This window comes from Rissa tridactyla, chromosome 3 (assembly GCF_028500815.1).
Source record: "Rissa tridactyla isolate bRisTri1 chromosome 3, bRisTri1.patW.cur.20221130, whole genome shotgun sequence".
Lineage (NCBI taxonomy): Eukaryota > Metazoa > Chordata > Aves > Charadriiformes > Laridae > Rissa > Rissa tridactyla.
The window spans coordinates 33114356-33140005 of record NC_071468.1 but is presented as its reverse complement, the minus strand read 5'-3'; the positions used below and the strand labels follow the sequence as shown (position 1 = coordinate 33140005).

At 41.3% G+C, this 25650-nt stretch overlaps 1 protein-coding gene across 4 annotated transcripts in view; it reads left to right on the top strand.

Moving 5' to 3' along the window:
- The window catches only part of DAAM2 (dishevelled associated activator of morphogenesis 2), a 217256-nt gene that overhangs the window by 10843 nt on the left and 180763 nt on the right, over positions 1-25650 (top strand). For 2 of the 4 annotated variants that reach the window (XR_008465346.1, XM_054194893.1), the window contains exon 1: positions 18764-19022. The gene's annotated coding sequence lies outside the window, so the exon portion shown is untranslated. Of the gene's footprint in view, positions 1-10024; positions 10165-18763; positions 19023-25650 lie in introns of those variants that run through there. The other 2 variants (XM_054194894.1, XM_054194896.1) reach the window with 2 other exon arrangements.

The window sequence follows — 25650 nt, the reverse complement described above, 5'->3', positions numbered from 1 at the left end:
CTTTCTTTTCACCTTCCTTTCTTTACCCATCAGAGGAACATGATAGTCCTGAGACTCTAATATGGGCCTAACTAGATCTCACTACACTGAACCACTAGGCCAACACAGACCTTTCATTTTCTTATTGTCATTTGGTATCAGTAGGATGATTTTGTTATATCTCATCGTGCCTGTCTGATGTATCGAAAAGTCTGTGTGTCTATGTTTGTTAGTATTTTATTATTTTTTTGCCTTGCTTGAACTGTGTCAGCTTTTGGAGATCCTCTTCTGTAGAATGTGTCAGAGGTGACTAAGTGGCCCCTTGTCCTGCCTGCTTTGCTAATTGTGCTGAGCCAAGTAGTATCTATTGGATACGCAAGCATGGAAGGTAAGGAAGGGTTTCGATAACTCAGGGAAACAAATGAGTTGTAGATGAGAGCTATGCTGCTGGTTGGCCGGTAATTACAGGCTGCAGACTTCAGATGTTCCAAAAGCTAAGCAACCTCCACCTTGCTTAATACTTGGCTAAGATAACAAAGCCTATATGAAGCAGTGCTGATCATTTAGAGGCATATATCAATTTTGATTTGGGTTCAAGACCAAAATCTGAGGAATTAAATATTATAGGATATCAGAGTTTCTTGCCTGTGTTCCACAGTGCTTTTGAGTGGTAAACTAGTCATCTTTGAGGAAAGGATTCAAGAGTTTAGACTATTAGGTAATATAACTTACAGAATAAAGTAACAATTTTGGTCAGCACTTTACCTCGTTCAGTAAAATGTATAGTTTTCAGATACTTATCATTAGGTGCACTAAGAATGGGACACAGTCTAATATAGCTGTCTTTGATTTCTGGTTTCTCTTTGTATTCTGGCTGCTTTTTTCTGACTCCCCATAGACCCTTAGTAAAATGTCCTCTTCCAAAAAATGTTAATATAGATGGTCCCTTGGACTCCACCCCTGTGTGTCTGAGTGTTGTGTTACATTGGGCCAATTACAGGACCACATTTACAAAAATATTTGTTAGCTGTGGATGCTTCAGTTTTTGTGTTCAAAATTTACACGGTTTATGTGACCCAAAACCACCTCAGCTCTAGCAGACATTGGCTTTGACCTGTAGGGCTTGTTTTTTCAGAATTGTTGAGCATTCACATCACCAGTTCACTTCAAAAGGAGTTGTGGGTGCAAAGGCATTCAGTTACTGGTCACAGTGACAGTCAGGATCAGAGCTCCACAGAGCAGTTCCTGGCTCCAGGTAAATAAACTCACATGAAAAACTAGTAGAAACTTCTGAGCTGTGCAGGGATCCCATGTAGCTGCACCTCCATAAATGGTTCTTGTCTTTCTTAATAAGATTTAAACAGCTAGGCTTTCATAATAATCGCAGCTATTGCCATCTATGCAGCAACAGTAATTACCAGTTGAGTAGGAGCTATTGTCTGCTACTGAAGTCATCTCTTCCATTGTAGTGATAGTTTTTAAAATATCATGGCTTGGGAACTGGTTGGAATGTCCCTTCCTACATTGGCTTGGCACTGACCTACCTGGTTGTAGAGTGACTGCATGGCAGTGCTTCTTGGTTTTCTTTCCTGAGGACTTCCTATGACTGGCTTTGTGCCTAAGAGGTGGGTGAACAATGCAGCAAGCCCTGGTTTTTCTTATTTACTGTGGTAAGTTTAAGGTTGCCTGGAGAACTCAGCAGTTATAGAAAGCAGCAAGTTGGAGAGGTGTCACAGCCTCATCCTTCCTTAGAGTGTCAGCTGAATTGACTAGGGAGTTCTGGCTGCACCTTTTCACAAAAACAGTAATTTCCCTGAGCTCTCATTAGCACACTCCAGTGATCATGGTGCACCATGCTGTGCAAAACCTCCACATAGTTCAGGAATAATGTAATCTAGGTTTTTGTCTGAGGTCTGAGCATGATTTGACTAATGGTGATTTAGAGCTGAAATAGAAACAGGGCTGGAGAAGTGGGCTAAACATTTTTCTCATTTAGCTGAGTTGTCTAAACACTGTGGACTAAGATGAGTTTATGCAGAGCCTTCTAACATTGACTCTGAGTCAGGCATTATTATCCCTCTTTTAGAGAGTACAGAGTCGCAAACATGAATTGGCTTGCCCATGCCCACACAGAAGTGCACAGCTAGTGTCAGCATTACAACTTGGTTACTCAGAAGCACACAGATGCGGAACAAGTATCACACTTTTTCCCACCACTACTTGCTGGAAAGACTTCTTGCGGGGGATCACATGCGTGCTCTTTGTTCTTTTGCTGTCTTTCGTGAGTATGTTGTTTTGGTGTAATTTTCTTTTTGATATAAAAATCTTCATGAGTAAAGTAATGCTTTTTAACATGTACTGTTTCATGATCACTGTAAAAGTATGGTTCCTTGAGTATGAAAAAGTTTGTTTCTGTAGAGCTTTCTGTTGTTGGCTCTCCTGAGTAAACCAGTACACACTGGTGGAAAGTGAGAAAGGCCATATGAAGATTTCCAGAAGTGGCTGAAGGAAATGTTCATGGCCATACCAAAGCACAGCAGTGAAAATGAGAGGACAATCAATTTAAATGAAATCCTTAAGTTGCAAAAGGTTTAGAAAACTTCAGGTTGATGCTGAGGTTGAGAGTTAGGTTTCCTGTCTGTTGACAATTTATGAATGCTTTTGCCTCTCCCTAGATGTTGGGCATAACTGTTTGTGTCAACTTCCCTACGGCCCAGAGCAGGATCTGCAGGCCCTTTCCTTTAAAGCCTTTGGAATTTACATAACCCTGCAATTGTAGCAATGCAAAATGTGGCTCTGGTTACAATAACAAGGGTTTAGGGAACGCAGGGAGAGATTGTAGAGGCAAAGGCATAAAAGCAAAACAAAACAAAACCCTACATGCTGTTTTAATTTTCAGCAGCCACGTGAGAACTGTCCTCCAGTTCCTAGCTATAAATAAATCTCTGCCGTCATAGGAAGACAAAAAGCAAAACAGTTCACATTCCTCCCAAATTTTCTTAAGGTTATAAAAAATAAAGGAAAGGTAAATATTTCAAAAGCAGAGTGTGTCTTTGCTGAGGAATGTCGAATTATTACTCAAGGGGGTTGATATTTGCATCAAGTGAAGAAATTTTACATTAAACCTCCCTTTCCCTGCTGCATCTCCACCAGCTCTTTTGAGAAAACCATGTAGGACAGCATATGGAAAATGTGCCAGACAATGCTTCTTAAAGCCCCAGGGGTTCACTGCCCTAGTGTCAGCTGAGGCAGGAACTTTCTTTGGGATGAATGAGGACTACACAGGAGCATACCTGTTGTTTCTTGTCAGATGTTACATCCTAGTTCTGTTACATGTTGTGTTAGGGAGATGGGGACTTGGTGCCAGGGTTTTTCCACTTTCCCAGTAACTTGGGGTTAGGACTGTAACTTCCTCCTTTGAAGAGATGCAGAGGTAATGGGAATGCCCTTCATGCCTTTTCTCCAGCTTTGAGCTTTCATTTCTCAGATGCAACTCGAAGGACAGGCTGGATAGAACGCCGTGTAAGGTATTAAACAGATGGGATAGAATTGTAAGGAGTTTCATTGCATTGGCTCTCCTAACAGAAAAAAAACCCAAATCCATCACTTGCACATAACTGGTGAAATAGAGAGTATCTAGGTCTACAGCACATCTGCTTTCCAGAAATGATACCGATAGCAAAAGCTGAAAGAGGAAGCTTTCTGGAATATTATTTGTATTCCTGGAACAGCTCTGGGGAGTAGATTTGGCATCTAAAGCCAAATTCTTTGCTGTAGCAAATGTGACAGGAATAGTGACAAGGTTCTACTGGCATTGAAGCAGAAGAAAATGGAGAACCACCTTAATGATTTGGACGTGGCAAAAAAACCACATTCTTAATTTAAGGTTTTTATATTCTTATGACTGGTCTTGTATGTGGCAAAATGTTGAAGTTAGTGAAGACTACTCAAAGAGGCAGCCTTTGAGCTAAATTTAATGAGAACAGAAGATTAAGTCCACAGCAGTAGCTTTTTCTGAACTGTTTTCCTTTTTTTCTAATCCCCAAAATGTTGTGAAATAGGTTTATCTTGCAAACTTTTGGGTTTTTAAGGTCAGAAGCTTCAAAAGATTTATTTCCACTATCACTGTTTCTTCTATCATGTGCTGCTTTTATGCAAGATTCAAACACTACGTCTCCAGAACTCCTGGTATGTGTGAGATTTGGACATTTCAAGGACTCACCTCTCCAATCAAATCTGAGGTGTTATTTCTTATCTTTTATGAACAAACCTTGCTGTACCTGTTGCCTAACCTGAACTCAGTTTAACAGTATCATTATCTTCTCCCTCTGCCATCAGGAAGATGGAGTGGCACTTACAGTGCTGGGAGCAACAGAGCATTCTGACTTCAAGAATAAACAGACAGAAACTGATCCAAATGTTTTAATAAGAAAGGAAATGCAAGTCAGAGAAACAAAGAAAATGTAGTACAAGAGTACGTCTGTGTGCACGGCAGGTAGTGTGTATTCCTGTCTACACAACAAGGCCTACCTGAAGGCAAAAAAACCCATTCATTATTGGCCCCATTTGACTTACCGGGAAATTAGGCAAGAGAACTGGCTGCAGTGTGAAAAGGCCAGGCACTAAGTTTCCTTACTCTTGAGGACTCAGTCAGTGTAAATGCATGTGCTGTTGATAAAAGGCATTGTGCAATGCAGTACCATTATTTTCACTACTCCGTTTTTCTGCAGTTTTCCCTTTCCATGTCACTTCTAGAATAATAACTTCTCAAATTCACTACACAATTCAGCTGAGGACAGACAAATAGTAGCACACTTCCCAAGGCAAACTCTTCCTGCCCTTTTGAAAAATTAGCCCCATGCAATTTTTTCAGCAGCATCAAAGAGTTAAGGGGAGAAGTGGATAGAGAATCTTGACATCAGACTCCCTTGCCTTAAATCTAGCCTCCTCCTACAGAGTTTCAGTCTCAAATGAAGTGTCTCATTATGGATTGAGTGGCTCAAGAAAAAAGAAAATTGGTGTACTTTCCAGCTATCCAGATTAATTAATAGAAATACCAGTGGCTGAAAATGTAAACAGAGTATTTTGATTCTCTCTGGTAAAATGAGGAATGGATTTTATAGACCTGTGAGACAAAGAGAATGAGTGAGTGAATGAATGAATGAATGAATGAACACAGCTGTAAGGTGCTATAAAGTTTTTATTTCTGTGTGTTTTGGATAACCACATTATTCATAAGTGGTTGAGCCATGAGTGACTCAGCTCATCCCAGTAAAGAAGCCGCATCCTTACTTAGTATCATCAAAAGTTTTTACTTCTGCCACTTTACTTTGTTGATTCATGTATTTGTTAATGTTTGCCTCAGTTTTCCCTCTTTTAGAGGACATCAGCTATTGTGGAAACACTGTCACTAGTCAGGACAGGGTTTAGTTATGTGAGCACAGATTGACATGGATAAAATGTGCACAGAAGGCTTTTGAAAAATGAGTGACGATCACTTCATTGCATAGTGAGGTGCTGTGGCACTGATTGATGCAGATGTGAGTGCAGAATCAAGCAGACAGTGCTCCATACCAAAAGTGGTGCTATAGAAATAGGCAGGCCTGCTTGATAAATAAGCTTATAGTTATTACATGTGGCTAAACAAAGATTTAGTCACCTGTTCAAATGCAATTTCAGTTGATCAGAATGAAAAATTGTTACAATTGCAAGTGTTGTAGGGTAAGCTACCGTATGTTTAGACACAGGTATCAGAAGATGTAATGCTATGTGAATTGCATGACTAAGGATAGCTTTTTAGGAAATATAAGGAAAGACTGAATCATTGAGTGGTAACATAAGGAGATAACCTTTAGCAGTGAGCCCTATGGTAACCAGGACCATGTGAGGGTTTCTCTGCATTAACGGGACAGAAAGGTTTAGTTGCAACTTCTTTCTAGGAAGGTAAAGATCCAAGTCTTAAAAGTGGCCTACTGTGTCAGTGTGATGAAGAGTCCCAGGCAGCAAGAGTGGAGACTGGGAAAGAAATATTGACACCAGCAAACTGGGAAGGAACTGTGGTTTGCAGGGAGACTGATTGATTTAAGTTGACTCTGAACTATGGTGTTGCTTTGAATGGGCATGAGACCTCCCAGAATGGGATATCTTTGATTTTGCGAGTGTTCACTGGAAAGCACAGGAAGGACAAACTGCAGCAGAGGAAGAGCCTGATGTTGCTGTGAAATGGTTCTCCAGTGTATGATAACATCTGCTTGACACTACCTCGTTGTAGGGATGGACAGTGAGCCAGCTGAGAGCTTGTGGGTCAGGATTAGTGGGCAGTACAAGAGTGATGCTTTGGTGGATGTCTGTTATAGATCGCCTGGTTAGAAGAACAAGTAAAGGATACCTTCTTCAAGCAACTGGATGAGCCTCACAGCACACAGCAGGGCACAAGAAATCCAGGAGGTTTCTGGAGTGATGAAAACTTCCCAACATAGATAATGAATGAGCTGAAGAGAGGAGTCACTCTGCTGGACCTGGTATTTACAAACAAGGAAGAATGGGTTGGGGATGTGAAAGTCAAGAGTAGCTTTGGCTCCAGTGACCATGGGATGGTAGAGTTCAGGATCCTGAGAGGAGGGAGCAAAAAAAAAAGCAGGATCACAACCTTGGACTCTAGGAGAGCAGACTGTGGCCTTTTCAGGGACCTGCTTGAAAGAAGCCCATGATACATGGCCCTGGAGAAAAGAGAGGTCCAGGAGAGCCAATTGATTTTCAAGGATCACCTCCTCCAAGCTCAAGAATAGTTCATCCTAGTGATCAGGAAATGAAACAAAGGTGTCAGGAGGCCTGTGTAGATAAGCAAAGAGCTCCTGCCTAAACTCAAACATAAAAAGGAAGTTTATGAGAGGTCAAGTAGCATCAGGTGACCTGGGAGGAATATAGAGACACTATCGGAATGTGTGGGGATGGGAGAAGGAAAAGCGAGGCCTACCTGGAGTAGAATCTGCTAAGGGACATGAAGGGCAGCAAAGTGTGTCCAAAGGAAGATCAGCTGCAAAAGGAAGATGAGGGGGAAAGGTAGACCCACTGCTGAATTGTCTAGGGAACCTGGTGATAAAGGACACAGAAAAGGATGAGATACTCAAGTCTTCTTCACTGTGGTCCTTACTGGAAGTACTCACCTTCAGAAATCCCAGGCCTCTAAGACCAGCAGCAAAGTATGGAGCAAGGAAGATTTACCCTTGATGGATGAGGATTGGATTAGGGAATATTTAAATAAACCTGACAATAAACGAGTTCCCACCTGCAACCTGATGGGATACACCCACGAATGCTGAGGGAGCTGTCTGATGTCATTGTGAAGCCACTCTTGATAAGCTTTGAAAGGTTATGGCCACTGGGGGAGGTTCCTGAGGACTGGAAGAAAGCAACTGTCACTTTTATCTTCAAGAGGGACAAGAAAGAGGATCTGGAGCACTACAGGATGGACAGCCTCATCTCAATCCCTGGTAAGGTGATGGAGCAAGCAATCCTAGAAACCTTTTTGAAACATACGAAGGACAAGAAGATAACTGGGAGTAGTCAGCATGGATCTATAAGGAGAAACCATGCCTTACCATCCTAATAGCCTTTTATGATGAGATGATTGGCTTGGTAGATATGAGGAGAGCAGTAGATGCTGTTTATCTTGACTTTAGTAAAGCTTTTGACGCTTTCATGTAACGTTCTCATTGACAAACCTATGAAGTGTGGGCTAGATAACTAAACAGTTACATGGTTTAGTAGCTGGCTGAGCTGCTGGGCTCAAAAGGTTGTGGTCAGCAGCAAACAGATCAGCTGTGGGCCACACAAATGGTGTATCCCAGGGTCAGTATTGGGATCCAAACTGTTTAACATCTTTATTAATGGCATGGATGATGGGACTGAGTGCACCCTCAGCAAGTTTGCAGACAACATAAAACTGGGAATAATGATTGATAGACCAGATGGTTGTACTGCTGTTTGGAAGCACCTCAGTAGGAATCTTGTAACATTCAACAAAGGGAAATGACAAGGCCTGTTCTTCGGGAGGAATAACGTCATTCACTAGTACAGGCTGGGCCCAACCCCTGGAAAGCAGCTTTGCAAAAAAGGGCCTGGAGCCCTGGCAGGCAACAAGTTGAACATGAGTCTGAAATGTACCCTTGAGGCAAAGGTGGCCAACAGCTTCTGGGCTGTATTAGGAAAAGCATTGCCAGCAAGTCAAGAGAGGTGGTCCTTCCTCTCTGCTCAGCATTGATGGGACACATTTGGAGCGCTGTGTCCAGTTCTGGGGTTTCCCAGTGTAAGAGAGATGGACATATTGGAGAGAGTGCAACAAAGGGCCACAAAGATGATTAAAGGGCTGGTACGTCTGACATATGAGGAGAGACTGGGAGACCTCAGACTGTTTATTCTGGAGAAGAGAAAACTTGAGGGGATCTTACTGATACATATAAATATCTGATGGTGGAGGGAGTAAAGGAGATGGAGACAGATGCTTCTCAGTGGTACCCAGTGGCAGGACAAGAGTTTATGGGCACAAACTGAAATACAGGAAATTCCATTTAAACATAAGAATAAACATTTTAATGTGAGCATGATCAAATGCTGTAACAGGTTTCTCAGTGAGGTTGTGGAGGCTCCATCCATAGAGATACTCAAAACCTGACCAAATGGGACCCCAGGCAACCTTCTCTAGTTGACCCTCCTTTGAGAAGTGGTTTTGGAGCAGGTGATTGCCAGAGATCTCTTCCAACCTCAACTGTGTTCTGTGCTTGTGATACCTTAATCTGTTATTTTCTCATGACTGAGTCAAAACAGTTTAAAAACTGTGATCGCAGCTGGCACTTACTATTTTGTGCCAAGTACTATTTGGGATGTGCTGTCCCACATCCTCTAAAAATAAGTTATGTCAGGACAAAAATCAGGAATTGTGGTGAAAGGTTTTGGGGGGAGCAGTAGAATTGCTTCCTGTGCTATATATAATTTGAGGTTGAGTAGAGGACTTCACTCTCTAACGTTTCTAATGTGGTATCTTTCACTAGTATCAAATTCTTACCAAAAAAAAAAAAAAGAGTCCTGAATTTGCCTGGTGTTGACAGACCTGTGTTAAAGTTGATATTGTTACTTCAGTGGAAAAAGGGGTTAATGAAGGGAAAAAAAGGCCTGTGTTTCTGTTATCCCCCAAAGACTACAGTTTCTGTGAATAATCTTAAGGCACCCATGGAGGAATTGACAATTTTAATGATGTTTCTCTTAAAACAGCTTAGTTAAAGGCCATGGGAAGCAAACAAGGAAAAGGTCGCTTTAATGGTATTTCCTAAAATGACAGAACAGCAGCATTTGTGGAATGTCCTGGAGCACAATCATTTGGCTTTAATAAAAAATAATGAAAAAAACCCAACAACAAGAAAATTAGCTGAATGATAAAAGTAAATAATTCATAACAGATTTCCTCCTAAATCCTGGAAGCCGTCTGTATAGAGCAGCTGATACGAAGAAGCGAAAGCCAATAGTTCTGCATCAGCTGAAAACCATCTTTGTATATGTTACTCATACTCTATGCAGACAAATTTATTTCTTTTTCTCTGTCAGTGATCACTTATGATCTCCATACTCAATGTGTAGAGTAACCAATCAACAATTTGTCTACAATGCAGATGCAATCAGTGTTGAAGATATAATGGTATGTGTGAGATACTCATATTGGATTTGATTTTATAGTGCATTAATAGCACTGTTGAGTGCTTCAGCAAAGAAGCTGTTAAGTGTGTTCTCGCCTTTACGTGCCCAGTAGTACCTACTACCTGCATTTTCTCTTGCTTAGTGTCAAACGTGCTTCAAATCATTCTGGTTTAAGATAAAGTGATTTAGTCAAAACACTGGAAGACCAGCCCTGTACTGAAGTTAACACAGACCATACAGGAACCTCTGTACATATTTCTTCTGTACTTTCTTTTGAAAGTGATAAAACATTGGAGATGCATTTTATATTGATAGAAAGCTAAAAGGAAATATTTATTTGCAATTGTTTCTCCAGAAGACCATCTCTACAGTCAAAACAGCTGTACTAACTCATCTGAAGGTGGGCTCTTCCTACATTGTGAGGACCTGAATTGAACACAGAGACCTACACAGAAGAGAGAGAAGAGCAAATCAGAAACTACACATATCATCCAGGTTAGTTCTGATTCGCATATGGGGAATGGGAAAGGAGCAGAATACCAGGGAACAGGATTTTAGGTATCGCTGTTGTTCTCTTAAACTTCTGTGATGTTACCTACGTTCTCCAGGCAAGAGGAATCTTCCACCTATTGCAAGGTTGTTTTAACTTTAGAGCGAGGTTACAGCAAACAGGGCTTCACTGTCCCAAATTACAGACAAACCAGGTGTGTTTATATCCTAATGGCATAAATATTGTATCCTCCTACCCGATCTGTTCTCTTCACCCCTTCACCATTTTAACAGAGCAGAACTTGTATCCAGGCGGTGCTACAAGTGTTAGTCACGCTGTTACTCAGTCTGAGGGCCAGCATATTCACTTAGTTTTGATTATAATTATAGCCTAAACTGGAGGCATTTCTTGTAAGTTGGTAAATATGCTTATTGCAAATGATAGTTTAGTGATGTTTTGATTTTATGCTCTACTTTTCCTCTTTCTTTCTTTATCCTGTCCTTCAGAGCAGCCACCAATTAGAAGAAAACTTACTGTCATCATCTTCCTCCTTGGTGCAATTTAGAATCCTTCAGGGCTTTAGTCTATTAAAAAGAGCTTGTGCATTCAATTTGTGCATGAAGCCTAATTGCACATAATGTCTCATCCTTTTCAGTGTCCTTTCAATTTCTCTAGCAGTGCTTGAAGCAATCACTTACAGAGACAAAATAGCGTGAAACCTTTTCTTCCTATGGCATTTCCACTTTATGGGATCTGAAATGCCGTGAAGGCCTGTGACCCGGTTCCCTACTGGCATGCACTCTGCAGCAGTACTTACATGAGTGCAATGTGAGTGTAAAGTGTGGGTGAATACATCAGCTTCACCCTGATGTAAATGAGTACGCCAAGCAGCAGGGCAGTGGTGAATCAGTTGTCAGGGCTCAAGCTCAGTCATACTTCTGCTGAATTGAGCAGTAAGTTTCCTGCAGTTGTCTCCATAGGCATGATCCTGCCTCTCTGTCAGTATCCTAGATAGTTCCCACAGCTGTTAGAACCTCACAGTCAGCCAATACAAAAAAATACAAATGCTAAACTTCAGATTCTGTTACCTGAAACAAAGTATGGTATTTTGCTCACAGCTCCAGTTCTCTAGCTGTGTATGAATATGTATTTAAAAGAAAGAGTTCTACTCCCCATAATTTTAACACATTACCATTTTATGTCTTTGAAGTCTTCTGGAAAACTGACTAATTCAGTCACATCCCTCAAGGTGACTACATTGTTCTCTGGCATGTGCAGTGGTTCAGGAGCAAACAATGATTTTAGGAGCCCATTCTCTGTGCATGAACATCTTGCATAGAATCAGGGCCACTACCTAGTTAAATTCTTGCTTCTCTCTTGGCATACACCAAGTGTCCTTCTGACTCAGACTACCACCGTGGAATTAAACCTTGCAGAATCTGGGTGTGCCCTTCTTCATATCCCAGTCAACTGTTTCAGAGAGAGCGCAATGTTTTTTTTTTGTCTCCGGAGCAACACAATCTTTCTGGTAATCACACATGTACTACTTAGCACCCCACTGAAGCAGGGTGTTCTGCATTTCCAGTGAACTGAACCATCTTGCCAAGTACAACAAAGATGGCTTACACCTTTCTTCTCCCCTGTCCTCACCCTCACAGTGAAGCAGATTTCCGAGAGCAATTCAGCATCCTTTGCCTAGAAGTAAGGAGCCACCTTTCCGTAGGAACTTTGTCCCATTTCCAAGACTCCTAAGCATACAGGAATTCCTGCAAACTACTCTCCAGGAAAGTGTGTGTCACAAAATAGGACAGATTCTATGTGATGGAAGTTACGTCCAGGAAAAATCAGGGTGGATTAACAGTGGTGTAATGGAGGGGGGGAAAAACCAACCAACAACAAAACACCAAAGCCCCAAAAGCCAGAATAAAGAGCTTGGTCATCAAGTACTGAAACGAAATGTCATTTGCAATTAATTGCTATAATAAGGTCAGCTGCCTTCCTAATTGATTTCAGCTTCTTACTAAGGGATCACTGCTGCTAATTAGTTTGCATGTAAACTTCGGAGGACATGAATAATCAGAGTTTAGCAAGACACACCAACCGTAACTAATCCTTCTAGCTCTTCTGCAAAGAATACACAGTAAGCAAATGTTGTCCTCTGTCCAGTACCACTGATGGAGCCAGGAGTAATTGCTCCAGCTCCTTTTTTTTCCACTGAGATGCTACAAAGCACTCAGAAGCATGCAGAACTGGCAACCTTGAAGTCCCTTTTGAAGGAAGTGAGTTTCCTAGGTAGAATAGGAGCCGTGCGATAGATCTGTCACCAGGGCTATAAAGAAGAGGATATTTAGCTGGAGCTCCCTGCCTGCTAAGCAGATGTGTCAGGATCCATGAGTAGCCAAGTATCATTTACAAAACCTCAAAGCTGTTCTAAGTTGACATCAGAATCTTAACATACCTTGATCAGCTTATGGACCACAGAGTCACAAGGGCCATTAAAAAACTGCCATTACTTCTTCACTCTGGTTTTGTTCTAACCAGAAGTCAAAGATCTGGCCTAGACCCTGTATCAGAATAAGAAGTGGAAATAGCCTTTCCCTTTCCCTGTTCCTTTATATAGACATTGCTTTGATTTTTCTGGAAGTCACTGAGGTCTGTGTGTTCATAGCTAGAGACTGACTTTGTTTCTGACCGTATTAATGCTGTATTCTCGGTTGGAGCAAGACATATTGATCTGCATCATTGCTAATTAAATGATGGTCAATACAACATCAGGCATTTCCTAACCAATTCCAAAACTTAAAAAGCCCACATGCCCCTCCCTGCTGTGCAGCTAAACAAATCCATGCACATAAATCAGGGGAATAAGAGGGAAAAGAAGCACAGACCATTCAGAGCCCAAACTAATTTTAAAATTATCATTAGTGAAAGCCTAGGTTGCAGTGCAGCCCAAGGTGGTCTCTGAATTTTTTTTCAAAAAGGCAAAAAAAATCCTTCAAATGAGAAACGTTGAGGAATGTTATTATACAGACTTTTGTTGTAGCAGCTGCCCAGGGACAAGCTCACTCCAGCCCTCCTTAGTTCAGATATTTAGTATATGTAGCCAGCAAGATGTAGTTACTCATGTTTGTGCTACAGATCTCTTGTCTGCATACTGCCCTTTCTGTAAGGTGACCATTTGCTAGAACACAGATTCTTTTTTTTAAAAAAATTTATTTCTCTGGAAGATGAGAAGATACATACCGAATAGAAGGAAGCATTCAAAAATGGTGGGGAAAGCAGAGGAAGACTCCATTTTACGAATCAGTATCCTCTGTTTTGCTAACTGAAAAGTAGGAATAAACTGAAAGGATCTGAAGTTCAGCTTAGGTTTTTTTTTTCTGAAAGTCTGGCCTGTTATCCCTAAGAAAGTATTATGAATAGGTTCAAAATGGTCATAAAGTGTTAGACGTGAACACAACTCAAGTTCCTTCAAGGCAGACAAATGAAGTCAAGGTGAAGTTGCTGGCTACAAGTGTTTACAGTAGTCAGGGACTGTTAACTACCTTTAATTGCTGGCAGAAGATCAATGTTTTGGTGTCAGGAAATTTAATCTAATTCTGGCTGATTCTGTCTCCCTTGCTTTGAGGGATCTGGGTTTGAGTTAGGCTGTTATCTGAAAACAGGGTTGCACTTTCAAAATGTTTAAGAAGTGCCAAGCAAAACTAAAGGGAGAAATGAGACAATTCCTGTAAAATTTACACATTTTTTTCTTTTTTCCTTCATTTGGAGTGATCTCTGACGTGCTCTTTATAAGAGCTTGTAAACCTTCTTTCTGAAAAACAAATGTCTTTTTCCTTTTTACATAGCTGTTACCTGAGTTGCAGCAACAAAAGATGGCTTTGCTTTTAGGCTTGCCTGTTCCCTTGTCAGCAAACAACTTGTGCAGACCACTCACTAAATCTTGACCAATAAAGGAGAGCAAGTTATAATGGGCATGAGAAGCCAATGGAAGAGAAGGAGCTGTGAACAGAAAAAACACAGGGAAAAAGGTGAAATTGAAATGTGCCATCTCCTGAAAGGTCCAAACCAACATCTTACAACATCTTATTATGATGGATATGGATTTTGATGTAGTTGTAGTTGACATAAATTCTGTGGTGTGGGACATTTTTTAATATGGAAATAAGATCTTTTTATTTAAGAACAATTGGTAGAAGTAGTTTGATAGGTAGTATGTTGATTTAAGGCATTGTCAAGAACATGATCTTCATGTTGAAGGCCCTAGCTTTTATGAACTGCACAACTCTTACAGACCTGATAAGGTGTAGGGTCTGGGAACCAATTTATTTACTTCTAAGCATTTTTTTTATCAACTGAGAGGACAAACCAACCAAAAATAAATGTTTGCGCTGGGTTTGTTGTGGCAGCTAACTAAAATGTGTTTTTCCATGGTTTCAGGAATGCCGTAGAAGAAGAGGTGCACCAACAATACATCAGATGCAAGCTAACCTTAACAACAATAAGTTCTGTCATAGTTTCACTCAAACATTTGCATGCATGCACATGTGTAAATGCATACATGCACACAAAGGTGTGTACATGCATTGTGATTCATGAAGTGGAAAACAATCTTGTGGCATTAATAGTGTTAATTTTTAATTAGTAATGAACATTATTTCAGATGAGCATTGTCCAGATCCCTACTTTTTTAAAGTTCAAAGTGAGTTCTCAAACTTCTGTATTAACACATTAAAGATGTGAGTTAGGATTGAAAAGCTTTACTCTGCAATTTATATACCCCTGAATTGGAACATAATTCCATCCTTATTCATCGGGAAGTCAGTGGGAGAGGAATCCAGCCCTTAGATCTGATGGTGTGGTTTGAGCCCAAAGATAAAAATAATTTTAGAAGAATTATATTAACTAAAAGAACAGATATGCACGTCTGTATTGTATTGACTATCTATGCCTCATTTCAGCCCCTCAGAGACAGGGAACAGAATTTCTTGTGGCTCTGATAAGAAAGGATAGTGATGGTTCCATCACCATGTTGCATCCAATGTCAGTGTATAGTAGTAATACTGCTCTGCATGTCACACTCCAGAGATGCTCAAAACACTGTATGGTATTTTGGAGACTGGGAGACATGCAGAAAAAAAATCTTTCTAGGGAGGGTATGGAAGTCTTGCTAGTTCTGTAGCCTGTGGTGACTGAGCAGAAGTCTTTGACCCTGTAGCTGCACTGGGTGGTGGTGTCAGGCAAGGCACGCAGCCGAGTGCACAGAGCCATGGTGTTTAATCTCATTGTCAGATGGAGCAGGCAGCCTGGCACTGGGTCTCCTCTCACAATGGGCACTTTTGTTGTTAGATTACTATACACGTGTCCTTTTGTTTTGACAACGGATCTAACAAACAGTTGGTATCTCCAGAAGTGGAGCAACATCTCACAGAAGCTTTTGCTTCAGCGTTCTATAAGGATTCTGTTTTTGAGCAGAAAATAATCTATTTGTTTTTATATGTCCCTTTCCCCTTGTCTTTTCACTCGTTACTATTAAGGGCCCTTGTACTATAGCTTTTTGGTTTTGACCTTGGTCATCAGAGCCTAAAAATACTTATAGAAATAGGCAGGTGATATCTTCAATGATCTTATTCCTAAATTCCAAAGGAGCTGCCTTTTTAAGTATGCTGGTGCGATCTTGGGATGTAGAACTTACATGATACACTGTTCAGAAAGAGAAACATACCTTGTTTCTTTCCCGGTAACTTTGGGATGACTTCTGATTTTGCTGTCCCCTCTAAGCTAAGACACAAAAATAGCTCCTATTAAATGTCACCTCTTGTGCAAGGGGATTGCTCTGCATAATCAAACATTTCTGCAAACTGCAACACTTTTCAGTTTTCACTGAGGTATCTGCAGTTCAGTATTTAATAATAAAAAGCTGGCTTCTCTGGCGTCTTTCATCCCAAGCTGTTACTATACAAGTGTTGAGTTACATAACAACAGAGTTAAATGTACATTTTTGTTATTGGGGAAACAGAGTCACAGAAAGAATCAGTGATTTATCTAGTTTCATTTACTAGTGACTTAATATCAAAGCATGCAGCAGAATTCGAAGTCTATGTCCTTTATTTTATTTAATATACCACACATTTCTCCTACAGCCAGTAATAGAAACCAGGAGTTGTGCTGTAACCATGAGACAATGCTCTGTCAATGTCAATCCAGATGCTGCGGTGAGAGGGGGAGCAGCTTTCACATGGGATTAGGAGGAGTGTAAGGAGCAACATATGTAAGGAACAGCAGAGACTCTTTTTTTTATCTTAACGTTTATGATGGTTAGATCATTCTGGGCCAGTGGCACAAGCCTGTTTCCTGCTAGGTACTTTCTTGTGTTTTGCATGATCTTGTTTTGTGCGTGCGGAACAATGGAGAATCACTTTAGCTCTCCCCAAGCCTCAGTTTCTCTCCATCATTGGTGTCTTTGCCATTCAAATCCCCATCCACTGCAGCACCTTACCCTGTTGTCTTGTAGGCAGACTTTGCCTGTTTTGAACATATCAGAACAACCTTAGTTGAGGCATCAAATGGATGACCAGCTTTGTCTTAAAGATGAGTGTTTTGTTAATTTTTAACTGATGAACAAGTCAAGGGCCATTTGTCTTGGTTACACTGTATCATAATAAATGGTACAGTGTGCTAAGGTGGAAATGGAGATAGTGCCGTTAATGCGAGCCTGCCTGACCCTTGTCCCTTGGCCTGCTCCTGCAGGTTAGTTTCTAGGGCTGGATGCAGGTCTCTGGCTCCAGAACCTTGGCTGAAGGAAGGAGAGGGAAGCAAGAGAAGGAATCAGTTAATCATTCACACCTTTCCTTTCAGCTCTTCTTTCCTCTTCCAATGAGAAACTGAGAGTATAGAGGGGAGAAGGGGGGACCAAGACAGACAGGTGAAGCTTGCAAGGTGGAGATCAGCTGCAGAAGTACTTGGCATGCAGAAGGGGAAAAGAGGGAGTAAAAGGGCAGGGACTTGGAGGATGAGATGAAAAAAGTAGCAGGCAGAGATGTGAGTAGAAAGAGTAGGAAGTGAGGATTAATAGACCAATGGAAACATGTGAACGGAGGGGAGGACTGATGGAATTATAAAATCTCTTCTGCCATGCATCGCATGTAGTTTGCATGTGTAAATCATATAAAACTTTCCCAGGCTTTCTGCTGAGAAAGGCAGGAACATAGTACAGCTCATGCTAGAGGAACACCGATGGGTCCCCATGGTTTAATACAAGGCTAGTAATGCTGAAGTTTATGATTTAGTAATGTGGCTAAATGGCTACTTTGCAGTAGTTAGTGGATACCAATTAAGCCTGTTTGTGAAGAACCGTTACCATTAAAATGGCTGGGTTCACCTTTTGGTTTGTATCCATGTTCTTTTACCATAGAACCAAAGAAAGAGAAGTTACATTGGCTCGCTAGCAGTTTGTACTCGTGCTGTGCTTATTGTGCATTGGTGTGTGTGTAGGCAGAGAGGACAGGACAGTGGTGACTTGGTCTCATCTTTTTAGTTTTGGCCTGCCAGTTTGAAGGGGATATTTTTCCTCTGTAACTTTCTTTCTGTGGTCGTGCCATTAAATATATGCATATTTGTATACATATGACTTTGCCTTGTGATATGTGTTGATTGGTGTTGTCATCATGAGAGTTCAGTTGTTGTAATGAAAACAAATGACTTACACGTACAGAGAGCAAACCATATATTTCCACGAGTTTAAAAAAATGGAGAGAGATATTTTGCAGATGGTGTTACTATCTCTGAATCTAAGCGTTACTGTTTAACAGAGGATGCGGTTTGTTCTACTGCAGACAGCAACGCACACGAGGCAGACAACTCCCCCATATTAGTGTAGCTATTAATATAAGATATAGTTGAAAGTGAAGTCAGAAAATAGAAAGCATGCTAGAAACAGTGGTTTACACGGGATTAAAGCTATCTGGAGAATGACTGACGAGGGAAAAACTGGGAAATGAGGGCTTTTTATTTAGTTGTCATATCCTCTCCGTTACAGGGAATAAAAAAAAAATCTGTTCAGGTCAAAATGACGGGAGTTGCCAGGGGCTATGCCTAATCCTAGTGCTGCTGCAGCCCGTGGGCAGGGGATGGTGTGCCGCAGAGCAGGGGGTTGGAGTGGACGCATGGCAGCCCACCGGGGTCCCCACCACGGATGGGACCCTGCGCCCACGGTGCGGAGAAACGCGGGGCTCGGCCGCCGCCGCTGCCTCCTCCTTCGCCGGGTCACCGTTCCCACCGACGTTGCGGAGGGCGTGAGGGAAGCAAAAAGAAAAAACAACAACAACAACAAAACACAAACAAAAAAAAAAACCCGCAACACCTGAAAGCCTCGAATGAGAAGCTGTGTAGAAGAGTGTTGTTCTCGTTCCCAAGAACAACAAGGTAGGAAACCGGCTCGTATTGCGATGGTTATCAGCCGGCTTGGAGGCGGTGAGCCCACCCCTCCCGCCGCTCCGGCTCCAGACGCCGCCCCGGGCAGTCCCGGTAGCTCCCGGTTCCTGTGGGCTCTTGCCAGGCCGGAGCTTGTCCCTTTAAGAAAGTGCAGCACAGTAGCAGGGGCCGGCCCTGCCTCCCGAAGCCCGCAGCGCTGGAGCGGGGCTGGGGAATGGGAAGCAGTTCCTGATCTGGGTCCGAGCGAGCGCACGCAGCAGCAGAAGCAGGAGCAGCAGCAGCAGCCGTCACCCCAGCTCCACTCGCTCAGCAGCATCCAGCCTGGGGATCAGGGCTCTGCCTGGCTCCCGGACGCGGGGTGGACGTTCCTGAGCACTGAGCTCAGCTGCTGTAAAAAGCAAGTAGGAAAATATACAGCTGGATAAAATTGGTAAGTCAAACTAAAGTCACATCCTCCTCCTCCTCGGGCTGCAGTTTTCCAGTCTCTTAATTTGTAATGTTTTTTGCAGGCCGGTTTTTTTTTTTTTTTTTATTGTCTTCTAAGCAGAGCAGCTGGGAAAACATGGAGGCAAAATAAAAGTGTAAAAAAAAACTTTGAGGATTTGTCAGTGTTTGTGCTCCTATTTCGAAATCCTCTTTCCACATTGACACTTTGCTGCAGGAGTGGGGAAGGGGAAACCAGCAAGGGCCGGGGGAAAGAAAGGTGGTAAGAGTTGTAATTGGCATTTCTCGTGAAGATGATTAAAGAGGGAGATTTGAAAAAAAGACTTTCAAGAGGCTTGAAGTGACTTGTCATTTACTTTTCCAGAGTAAAAACAAATCTCGTGCTAAGCAGTTTAAAAACGCAATGGGGTGTGTGCAGAAGGAATAAGAATCTTTTTAAAACTGTGTTATCAGTGGAAGTCTGGGTGCCAAAGTATTGCCGAGCAAATGTTGTGTATGTTTGTTTAAATTTAACTAAATACATTGGCAGCTCTGGAAGAGCAGAGGCATTAAATGCCACTTTCTCTGCATCGGACAGAGGGCGCTGTTGCTGCATCTGGCATCCCCCGCCCCGAGACGGGGGGCTGGTGAAAATTCAAGTGAAAAATTGAGTAGAGATAAGATGTTTTAAACAATTAAAACAGAAATTGTACACACATACGGAAAGCTACAGTATATAGCATCCAGTTGGAGCAGTCAATGTTTTTAATTTTTGTTCCCTTAAGTTGTGGGGGTGGTTTTTTGCTTTGTTTGTTTTTTAAGTGATGATCTGAATTATAGAGAAAAATATAAGTTCTGTTGAACAGCTCTAGAAATTAGAGCCTGGTTATGATCCTGTTATCTTTTCTGGAATGTGTTGTGGGGTCAGCCCGGGTAACGAAGAGGAGGGAAAATGTGGAATCTCTTGACAGAAACATTACTTCAGTAATGGTGTGGGAGATGAGGAAGAGCTCTCACTCAGTGTCGATTAAGTTGCGGGCTGGAGTTCGACATCTGATATGGGAGGATATACATCCTTTGTATCCAGCACAGATGTGTAGCAGAGGATGGAGATCTATAAGCTGAATCATAAGACCTGTAACCCTAATGACTGAACGGCATATTGTCAAGTGGTTTGAGGAAAGGGGGAGGGACATGTTCAGACAGGCGTACAGCCTTCTTCATAGAAATCCCAATACCACTACTGGTACAAGAGGCTGATAATTGTTCCGTGTTCTACCCATATATAATGAAGAGTTAGAGAATATAGTAATAGACTCTCCTTACCTCTGTGTGTGTTTATACTTGTTTATGTGTACCCCCATGTGTATAATAATATTCTGCTGCTTTATGGAATAGGAATTTGGGTTTCCTTGAATCAAAGGCTTTAAAAGGAATGAAGGTATTATTTTAATTATTGCAGTTCTATTGTGGGTAGAGAAGGATCAGAGCTGTCAAGTTCTCGTCTGATGAAACCTCTATTAGAACTTGATGTTTCTGTTGTGACCTGGGGCTTTGGTTGTGCCTTGAACAAGATGTTTCTGTCTGGCTTTATTCCTATTACTTACAAATCACTTGCAGTGGAGTGGAAAGATTTGCATGTTTTGAGTCCTTAATGTGAGACATGCTGGGCAAAGCAGATGATTAAAAAAAATGAATGACCATATGGAACACAGTCATTCAGACTCCCAGATACCTCATCGAAAAGTTTAGACGGCTACTACCTCTGCTGAATCAGTGGAGTATGTGAGCAGGAGTCAACTTTCTTACCTGCAAGAGACAGTAAAAAAGTTATTGTGAGACAGTGCATCCTTGGGATGTTAGTATTTTTTCAGGAAAAAAAAAGTAGCCATTTCTTTATAGTCCTTAGGATTCATTAGACATCCAGGTACGAATGGCCCTTTGAAATGATTTATTGGATCACAGGAAAGATCTCCCTCTTCAGTTCCTCTCTGAACTAGCAGGCACTGGTCAGATGTCTGACTGCTGCTTCAGTAATTTATTGAGGAATCTTTTTCACTTTCCTTCAAGCAGACTACTTGATGGGATTACTCAGCTGTCCCCCGTGTGTTGTGCAGGACATGCTGGACCTCTGGGCAGTGGAGCAAGTTCATTGAGAATGATAGAGCTATTGAACATCCTGAGACACATTTGACCTAGCAGATGCTTGTCTCGGTAGGAGGCTGATTTATTCACTGAAAGTGTGTTTCCTCCACTGTCACTGATGTTCAGCTAAGCTCTTATCAGTTGCATCTCCCCATCTATTTAATTTGCCTGCATGACATGTTTAATATGGTAGTTGAAGTGATTTCAGTTCTCCTACTTGCCTAAGTTTCAAGTTAAAACCTTTGCTTCACAAATGGAAGAGACAGTTTGATGTGCCTGATCCTATTTTACTGTGTTGCTTGGCAATTCACTTTAGTATGTGTTTTATCTTGCTCCTGAGTGTTTTTCATTGAGGTACTTTGTACCTGAGTGTCCGCACTGTTAGACTGCTGATGCTGAGGTCATGCAGTTAACTCCTGCAGAGTCTCCAAAACATTAGCTTAATGTGACACATGCACGTGATACTCAAAATGTGAAGAATCCTCTACCTATATTTATGCCAAATTAAAGAAACAGAGCTTCCTTCAATATCTTCTTTCATTAGAGACCACTGTTTTTACCTGCCAGTAGATACCTAGAACGTTGGCGGTGCTATAAATTCTGTGCCTGCCATTGGAGTGCTTCTCTACTACTTGCTTACACTGGCAGTAGCTCTGCTGAGTGAGTCTAGCCAAAGCAAGACTCATGGTTACTCAACAAATTACCAACAGTTTGGTTTCTAATATTATGAGTTTTGGTCATTGTCTTGCAGAGCCTCAGGTTCTTGTTGTTAATTCATCTTTGAGCATCTTATCATAGTCTACTTCATGAAACCTACTGCAAAATCCTTTCTTTAAGAATGTTTCTGGCGTTATGCAGTGCAGGATGTTACCACAGGTTATGAAGGCTTGTGATGCTCAAACAGCTGAGATGTGTTTGGCTTTATTCTCTGTTGTAGGTAAAGCCTCTTTTTGCTTTATATAACGGAAGCAGGATCCCAACTTAAAACCTCAGTTTCATATCAAAGACTCGCTGTGCTGACAGTGTAGTAACCTGCCTTGTTCTTTGATAATGTATTTCATTGACAATTTTTTACACTGAACGGTGATAGATGTGGTTTTATGTCTGATTTATTTGCCTGTCTCTACTTTTGCAATCATTTGGAATGCCACATTTTCCATTACACAAGGGATATGTTTATCAGTATAAGTGGAGACCTCTCAAGACGTTGTCCTGTGCAACATCAAAAAATGTTGACTTGCAGAGAAAGTGAAGGAAAGTAAATAAGATTTAATAGCTCTGAAGGTGGAGATGGACAGGAATTATTGCAGGAATGTGTTCCCCAAGGAATAATTTCAGTGGAGTAGATACCCGTATGCGGCTAGTCCTGACTCTTACAGACAGGCTACATCAGATCTGCCAATGCTCATGTGCGTGAGCATCCTCCAAGGAATTAATTTATTTCCATCTTCACGTATGTACAGCTGTCATCTTGTGTCTGAGACAGCTGATGACTGAGCTGTTCCTTTTTCTTATCTGTAGTTCCAAAGTTCTTTTCTTCTTAATCAGATTCATCAGAATCCTTGGAAAACTTCAATCTCTCTTTAATCTCAATCCATTATTGAGAGTATTATTTCTTAAATGTAAAAAATAATGAACAAGAAGTCTTTAAAAAAACTTTTAGGCTCTCTACCAGTTTAATTATACTTACAAACACATGGTAGTGACCTAATATATCATTAAATAATCACATTTAAGTACTGCACTGACCTTGCCAGCCAGTAAATCAAAGCAATGGCGAAATCGCTTTTGTTCTCTTTGCTACACCCTGAAACCTGTGAAATCATCTTCTGAGCACTTAGCAAAAGTATGTATCGAGTTGATGTGTTTTGGAGCATGAAATGGGGAAAAGAGGTAGGAATTTCTAGATTCCTAGGGACCAAAAAAGGCCCTGCTGAGATTCCCCCCTTCCTTTTTTACAATTGAGCATGTTCAAGAGACCGTGGATTGCAAAGGTTCCATATGAGAAGAAAAGACAAAGTGGCAGCTGGCATTGCTGTTATTTAGTATGGGCTGCAATTCTCAGTGCCTTCATTGGGAAGGGTAAGTTTTATACTCGGGGCTGTTGCTTACCATCTTGTAAAATTATCCTTTTGGGGAAGGGTGGGGGTGGGGTAACTGGTTCACAGTGCAACTGGTGATTTTAAAGTGGAGTATAGAGCAAAAGCAATTCTGAAGTCTTCGTCTGCATCATTTTTAGTTTCCTGCTCTCATGCATTGTCCTATTTGAGAAACTTGACATGGTGAGAAATGTGGATGAGCAGAAGGAGCATCAGATAATGAGCTGTCTCTTATGCCATATGTTGTATAACACAATATCCAGGTGCCGCAGGTAGGCTAAGGGCCTCCTTTGCGACGGCCCTTCCCAGTTCTTTTCACTTGTGCTTCATGTTTGTTTTTTTTTTAACTGGACGTTCTGTCATTTAGTCAATATGATGTGTTAGCCAGATTGTGTGTCTAGCTCTGTAGCATCTTTCTAGATGTATCAAGACCAGTGACTTTACCTACATCTGTTAACTGGCATGATCATATATCTGTGTTTATTTTCAAATCCATGGAAAGTACATGGAGAAACACTGTAATTTCATTTCTCCAAGAGAATCTTTTCCAGCAGCTGATGAAACCCAAGCTCGTGCCAGATGAAAAGCTCTTGTGTTATCATTTTCAGTTAATTAAAAAAATAAACCCCAAATCCCTTACAGCGGCAGTTTTATAAATACTATGTGTGTGCATGCGTGTGTGTGCGCATGCCTACACTAGTGCTTCACTCTTGTGTTGACAGCTTGTGCCTTTGACAGCAGGATGGGCATTATCATACACTTTCAGGTACAGGACTCAAAGATGCAGGGGATGAATGGATGATTTTGTTTTGTTTTGTTTTTCTTGTGTTTTTTTTTTTTTTTAAATACATCTTACTGCAGCTAAAACAGACCCAAAATATAGTAAAAACTTCAGTGTTTGCATCAAAATGGTAAATTTTTGTTGATTTTTTTTTTTTTAAGAAAACATGCTGAAGGTTCAATTTTATTTTTTGGTAGGCAAACAAAACATTTTTCTGGCAATTTGATACTTCAGTAAAATGAACAGTAACTTGATTAAATGTGCCAAATTTGTGCGTACTAAAAGGCAGGAAGATGGGTTTGCTTGCATAGAAAGGTGCACTGGCAGCTGGGGCTGAACTACATCTTGGCACTCACATCTATCTATTAAGCACAGATCCGAGTAAACTGAAGGATTATTATCTTTCCAAAATCTTGGACAGCTTCAACGGTGAGTTGGATTTCTTTTGTTTTCATTTTAAGAAGGCAAAATTAATTTAGTTTGGGTGAAAACTGTTAAGCTGACAGCCCCGGAAAACCGCAGTCCCTTTGTTCAGCCACAAAGCAAGTGCTGCCTTGGACCATGGCTGGGTCAAATTCCCCAGTGCTGCTCTCTAGCTGTCCGTTTTGGTCCAGTCAGAGGATCAAAACTGAAGTTCAGCATCTTTCTGTTCAGCTTTATTTTTTTGGCCAGCATTGTCAGATTGCCAACAAGGGGCTGAATGATTTTGGATGGCTTCTTCTGTAATCTGTTTAGGTTAAGCCAACAGAAGTCCCTGTGATCTTTTTGTTTGAAGTGACAAATAATACTGTGGCAAACTCACTCACTTACCAGGACAGTCTTGATCAATTCATTTCACGTGAGCAGCCATCAAATGGGAATGGTTTTTGTTCATTATCCAGAATGGATTCAGCCTGGTGAATCAGTGACCTGGTGGGAGGACATACTGTATTCCATTACCAGCCCTCCGAATCATTCAATCACCCCATGCGGTTTTTCAGTACTCCACTTGCATTACACAAGCCCTGTGTTTTCAGGCTCTGCATTCTTTGCCTGGTTTAGAGGCCCTTTGGAAAATTGCACGTGGGCTTTTGCATTAAGCTCATCTAGAAGTCAAAGACTGTGAACTGCAGACACTTCCTTTCAGACTGGAGGAAGCTGGGACAGAGGGACTATGTATGACAGTGGCACAGAGGTTGTGGTAGTGCCTACAAGGATGTGTAATAACTTTAGCAGGGACTAAGCTTTTTGGCAGGATGTTGTATTTAAGAAAAGAGATACTGGTTTTAAACGTTATGCAGACTTTGTGTTTTCACATTTGTATGTATGTCTTCTTCCCTTTTTCCTAAGATTTAAAGAATAACTGTCTTTTAATCATATTCTTTAGAAAAAAAAATCTTTGATTTCTGTCTATAGAGCACTTTGTCGAAAAAGTATATATTTGTACTGGAAGCTGTTTTTCACTCTTTGTGCTGGTTATTTTTTAATTGCACATTACTCAGGTTATAGAGTGAAACTTGGCCAGGTAGTTCCAACTTCCTGTTTCTTGCTCACTTCGCTAACAGTTCTTTCATCGTCTAATACTGTACAGTGTTTGGGTTGGAAGCCCTTCAGGGATTTATTTATATTGA